Genomic DNA, 6,769 nt, shown 5'->3' with positions numbered 1-6,769 from the left:
AATATTTTTGAGATTTGTCCTAGATAAATTGCCTTCTATACACTAAATCTTGTTCCATCTATATATATATATATATTTGTTCAAATCTTACCATATGAGATATGGAATGTTAAAGAATCCAAATCTTTGTGAAAGTTTAGGTTATCCTACTTATGAAGTAGGCATAATCAGATAAGGTGGAGTTAAGATCCGATTAAGACCTTTTGTAGAGAGTTCTTGAGAAATAGAAGGAAGAAAGTTTAGCCAAAAAGAAGACGAGTAAATTGGCTCTCTCTACTTCACTGGTTCCTCATTTTGTCCAAGAATACTACTTCTATCATTTTCAAAAGTGAAAGCATTTTATCTCTAAAACTATTATTTTCTAGATAAACAATATATTCTAGATAAAGTAGTGGATGTAAGATAGAACTTAAAACTTGAAAGAGTTTCAAATGTCACAAGAGGAGGTTGAATAAATGCATGAAATTTGAGTTTGTATTTATGATGATGAGGCGTAGTGAAAGGTCTGTAACAAAGGTTTCTTAAGGTTTAGAAATATAATTTTTTTATGGAAAACCATGATATTTGATCATGGAGTTCATAATGATTTATGAATAATTTTTATAACTTATAGAGATGGTTAAGAACCATAAATTTAAAATAGATTCCATATTTGACAAATAGAATTAACCTTAGTCAATCCACCTAAGGGTATAAAAGTCTATTCGGTGCAAGAGAGTTTTTAGAGTAAAGAGCATTATGGAAGGTAAATTTCTTACCTATAAAACTTGATCGATAGAGAGGTTAGCATTAAAGATAAGCAATTATCTTGAAAAAAAACCTCCTAACTTATCAATAAACTTAAATTCATTTAGATTTACTTACTTGCTTTAACTACGAGTTATGGCATGGTAAATAGACATTAAAACCACTATCCTTAAATGGCAACAATAAATGATTGCATACGTGACACAATTTACAGATTTCTACATCTTGTGTGCCAATAAAGCAAGTCTCTAAGAACTGTATAATCTATTTTGATAAGATAATCAAAAAAGTTATTTTATCAAAAAGTGTGGATAGGTCTTATGTTTATAGATGATTTAGTGGGAGCTATCATAGTATTCTTGTTATATATGTTATTGACATATGATACATGGAAAAAGTATTCCTACACTCCAAAATTATTTGTATAGCTACCCAAGATTTTTTTCATGATATTAAGGGGAAGCAATCTATTTAGGAGTAATGATCTATGTCAATAGATCATGATTTCTAAACTTTTTAAAGCACGTGAATAAGATGTTAAAAACATTTAGTATGAAGTGATCTAAAAAGTGATTTTATTTATATTGTATAGAATAATCCTTTCAATATAATAGACCTAATGTCTCCTTTGATTTGTAGAGAATGAAAAATCTGAGAATATACTAGCAAACAATCTTACAAAGATAATTTGCAAGTAATTATGTATTTATTCATAATTTTGGTGTTGTGTTGATAGAGTTTTAACCAAAACACAACAAAAGTTTTTACAACTAATCCTTAACAAATTGCTACTTGAGAAGTGGCAAATGGAAGCATTCAAATTTACAAGTTCAATTTTGACCTTTGGTTGGTTTTTTCCATTAAAAGTCATTTATATTGTATTATGACAATAATGAAAATTTGTCCTAACAAAGGAACTAATGTCTCATCGTAAATCCGTAGATTTGTTAAGTGCTACCACATGATTTAGGGAAATTATTGGTAGAAATAAAAAAATAAAAATAGAACGAGTATCCATGAATGGCATCAAAGTTGATCCATTTACTAAAACTTATCTTAAAAGAAACATGATAGTTATATAAGTTCATTTAGTCTTGGACTTATGAGTCATTGGCTTTAGTGCAAATGGGAAATTGAAAGTGCGTATACCTTAAAGTCAATCAACTTTTAAACTTTAACATGCACTTAGACTATTTATATTATAATAAATGATATCTTTATCATATCAATTGCTTATATATTTATATTTGTATGATAAAACCATTAGAGGAAATCTAATTGATGAAATCATAAAAGTTATGATGATGAAATTTATTCGATTATACATAAGGTTTATTCTTAAATATTTTTAGTCAAATTATTAACAAGAAAGAGCATTGTTAATTAACATATATAGTCTATTGGGGAATGCAATAGTTCTCATTTGAGTTCAATTGCTGATGTGGTGTCTCCAAATTGGCCAATTTGTGGTAGTCCTCCAATTGATTGAGTTGATGAATTAAATTGAGAACAAAATTGGTGGTATTCCTCCAATAGATAGGGTTTCTGAACTTGCCCGAGACTCTCTTGTGCGGCTTTCTATCTATTTCTTCTTCTCAGTCTCTTTCTCCCTTTCTTCTCTCTTATTTTCACTTCTTCTCTTTCTTTAATTCGCTGTTGTCCAAATCTTCCTCTGCGTGGCTTCCCAGGCCTATTACTCTCCATTGGTCACGGTGATAACAATAAATAGGAGAAACTAAGAGCAAAAAAAATTTCTATTTACTTCAGGTTACTCAATATTTTTTTTCTTTTTTTTAGGTAGATTGAAAGGCAACAATTGTCCGTCTCATATTTTATGAGGCAAAGGCAAAGGTGAGTTTTTTTCTATAGATCAATTGGTGACCATTTTGTTTCTATCCTGGAGAATCAGCTGTTTTCTTCCTTCCATCTTTAAAATCTGACAAATATTTTTTAATTATCTATTATTGTGTGATTATTCTCTTCTTGTAGAAGCATCTATATGGTTATTCTATTAGTTAATTTTTTTCCTAAATTCTTGTTAATATGTGCCTTTTCCTTTTTAGGAATTTTTTTGTGCTTCTTCTCTATCGCATTCTCTTTCCTTATGGTGAGTTTTCTAATTTTTTTGCATCCGTGCTTACTTTAATTTTATTTCCTAAGCTCTGTTTTAAGTTTCTTATATTGTTATAGGTGTTGTTGTTGTTTATATTTAGAGGAATTTTTTGTCCACTTTTCATTTACAGTTGTGGTTTCTATATTTTTGCTCTATATATAAGTCATTTTCTTGTTGCATTTTAATGATGTATTATTTCTACTAATCTCCTTCATACAAGCTATTCGCTATTGGTCTTTGCTGCAGCAAGTTTTCTTTCAAACATATTGTTTGAATTTTTTGTTATTATCGTCACAAAAAAATTGAAGAATTATTTGGATTGAACTGCAAAATATATTTAAAGTTGGTTGTATTTTTTTGGTTTTTACTTATCATATAGGAACTAAAATGTTATTGTGCTATTAACACATTCTGTGGTTGAATTTTTGGCCTATGCTGTACTCAGGGTATTTGTTAGGTAAAGGAAGAAAGTAAGTTGAAGCAGCTTTTTTGTTAGTTAAGTATTAGAGATATGCAAGTGATAGCAAATTTAGTACTTAATGAATTGGTTATTACTTTAGTTTGAGAGTTAAGATTTTTTGTTACAATCTGATTCGTCCAAGAGGCTTGCTAATGTATTGCTTGCTTAGCCAGACTTCATCCTCTATATAACATTTTCTTACCTTGAAGCATAAAAGATAGCCATGTTTTGTTTGTAAAGTACTCCATCTTCAATGCTTTATGCTTTTAATTCATGACCCTGAATTGCCTCTTTCCACTTCTAAAAGTTGTAACATAAAAATCTCAGTTATAACTGAATCCATGACAAGCTTTCGACTACCATGTTGTGAGCATTATCAATTCTTATTCCGTTGATCCCTATGCAATTGGTTTGATAGATTACTATTATTCTAAACATATTCATTGACATCACCACAATTTTAATAACTTGGACTAACATGGAAATAATTATTACGTAATTCAATTTGGGGGTTTTAAATCTGTATTTTCAAAACATGATGTTCCCCTGTAATATTTTAGTATGATTAAGTTTGTAAAATCCGATTTTTATAGCTAATTTGTTGTACTTTGTGAAATTGAGCTCAACTGAAAAAGAAGCCTAAACAGAAAAATGGACAACATATAAAGTTCGCATTGTCAATTGAAAGGTTCAATGAGGTGAATGTAAAACAAATCTTCAATCTGCCCATAAATTTTTCTACAAGAAAGAACTTAATGGAAAGGAATGTTACTTTTGAATTAGATTTACTAAACCCTTTTGTAAATTTCAATGGGATGCATAATCCATGCCAGATATGGCATCCAAATGTTCCAATAGCAGAAGATCCCTCTACTTTGAGAAAAATGGTATAGACTTCTTTGCAGAATCTTAGAGTACATATTATTTCATCCACTTTTATTTTTAGCTCATTCTTTCAATTCTCAATATCTTTTGTTAGGTTCTTGAATCTTGTAAAGTCGATTTCCCTATATAAATCATGTATATCTTAGAAAGATTTGGATTGATTTCATTTTGACACTACTATTAATATGTAAATTCTTAAAAAAAAAAATTTCCTTCTTTTTTTGGTCTGTTATGTTGCCTTTCTAAGTATACTATTGATTTTTACAAGAAGAAACATATAGATTTGAATTTGACATCTTTGAGAAACAGTTAGTTAAAGCTAGTAATATTCATTTGTGATTTACTCTTTATGTTATATAATATTATTCTTTTCATACAAATATTTTCTCTAATCTAATTTGATCTTTTTTTTTTGTTACTCAGGGTTTTGTCAAAGAAAAGATGAAAGGTAAAAGGAAAAGAGGAAAGGGGGAAATTTCTTCTGGAATTTTGCATTTCTAGGTTTATTGTGTGTAAAAATAAATCAGCTGTTAGTATGTTTTTCTCTTCTCTAGTTTTTTTCTTCCTTTGGTAGTGAAATAATGAGCCTATTATTGGAACTTTCTCAAGATTAGAAAAACGTTCTGATGAATCCCTCATTTTATAGTTGATTTTTCTAGTTTTATTGTTTTAATGTGCAAAAGGTCAAATCATTACCATGACTTTGTTGAATATGTTTTGGTCCAATCTTGATTCATGAAGTATACTAGATGTACTAGGTAAAATGAAATTTCAAATGTAAAAGTTGTGTATTCTACCATGAAAATAACGTCTTTCCTTTATTAATTATAACTAATCTGTTCTGATGAACAACTTGAACAAAAAGGTGCAAAAATTGGGTACACTTCACATAATTGGGACATGACTTTGCACTTTTTGGAAAAAAATAGAATTTGGAAAGTAGCACGTACAACTTTTCCATATTAGTTGGATGAATTAGGTATATGGAGTTTCAAAAGTAAAATCTATATAATTCCATGACATATTTTATAAACAATTTAATTTGATGTATGACAGAAAAAATGTTCAAAAAATAGTATGGCTATGCTTCGCAACAACGACCTTCAATGTTGAACCTGGTTTAATATTTTTAGGAAAAGAAAAATTTTAAAGCAACACATAAAAATTTAAAAGAAAAATTTTCACGATATCTTTTAAAAGTACTATTGGTTCACATGTGAACTGCAATTTGTTTGTACCTCTATTGCTCTTTTGAACTGTTAATGGTAATGTAAGATTAATTTTTCGATGCTTATACATTTTTTATTTTCTTGTAGAATTAAGATTGATAGTTCAATTCAGAGTAGCAAGAAAGTTGGTAGTCCCAAAATACTGTCTAGATTGAAGACCAAAAAGTGAAAATATCTGTAATTTTAGTCTCTTACAAGACATATAGAATTCTCAAATACCATTTGAATGCAAATGCAGTCTTGTTTATTCCGCCCTTTCATATTTTTGTTGCCATATTAACCGCTGGTAGTTGTTTTTGCCATAAAATGTTTTTGATGTCCGTCTAATAGAGTTTCACATTTTAGCCCATATCAGTTTCATAATTTAATCAAAGGACGATCTACTGAGGAATCAAAATTTAAAATTTTCACTATGCATGTTCGTATGATTCCCTACATGCCGCAAAGAGATAATAAGGGATTTGACAAAGCTATTGTGAGCGGACTGTATTTTAGACTTGGATGCAAATTTGAGCACTTTGAAGTCATTTATTTATTGCTTCTACATTCGCCTGTTCACTTAGATTATCCATAGCTATAATTGCTTAAACTGGTAGTTGCAAGATGGATTCAGCATATTTATCTTCTATCAATATATGAAAGAATTCAATGCCATCGAATAGCCGAGTTTCAAATTGAAGCCTGCATATATATGGAATATTAAATTATTTATTGGATGTAGTGAAGGTCATAAAATACATGAGGTGGAATCAGTAAGGGTTTGATCTTTTTGTAGTAGTATAAACAGAACTGTGTTTTTGGAGTTAAATTATTAGTTGTATAGAATTCAATTGTGTGTGTAATAAGTTGGAATTGATAAACATTGTAATATGGAGTGTTAATAAGAGAAATATCAACATAGAACCTAGGTAATCATCTTGGATAGGTGATTTGACAAAACAAACATGTGAATATCGTATCTAGATTGACACCAGTAGGCTTTAGATGTGATGGATTGGAATAGCTAAGAAAATAGAAACGAGTTGACACTTGAAATTTATGTCTCAGATCTAATCTAGAATGGTTTTATCTGTTCATGGCATTATATTGTGATACAAATTAGAAGTGAGATTTGTTATAATTTAATGGATATCTAGAGAATTATATGTACCTATTAGATAGCAGTGTAGAGATTGGCAATTTCTTTAAGTTTTCTTGTTATTGGAGCATGGATTGGTTGGAGAGATTTGTCATATAGCTAATCTCGAATAATACTTTGTATGTAGCCATTATTAGTTCTGACTCCATATATGGCATAGGTTATATTAATGAATAAAAAGCAACTTGTGAAAATTA

General features: G+C 29.2%; 1 long non-coding RNA gene across 1 annotated transcript; it reads left to right on the top strand.

The window, feature by feature from the left end:
• Positions 1 to 2,193: 2,193 nt before the first annotated feature.
• LOC140009662 (uncharacterized) lies at positions 2,194 to 4,855 on the top strand. Its single transcript, XR_011817149.1, has 3 exons — positions 2,194 to 2,598; positions 2,811 to 2,854; positions 4,629 to 4,855. It is a non-coding gene; the product is annotated as an uncharacterized lncRNA (long non-coding RNA).
• Positions 4,856 to 6,769: the final 1,914 nt, after the last annotated feature.

The sequence above is a fragment of the Coffea arabica genome, chromosome 6e (assembly GCF_036785885.1).
Source record: "Coffea arabica cultivar ET-39 chromosome 6e, Coffea Arabica ET-39 HiFi, whole genome shotgun sequence".
In the NCBI taxonomy this organism is placed as follows: domain Eukaryota; kingdom Viridiplantae; phylum Streptophyta; class Magnoliopsida; order Gentianales; family Rubiaceae; genus Coffea; species Coffea arabica.
This window is presented reverse-complemented; position numbering and strand designations above follow the sequence as displayed.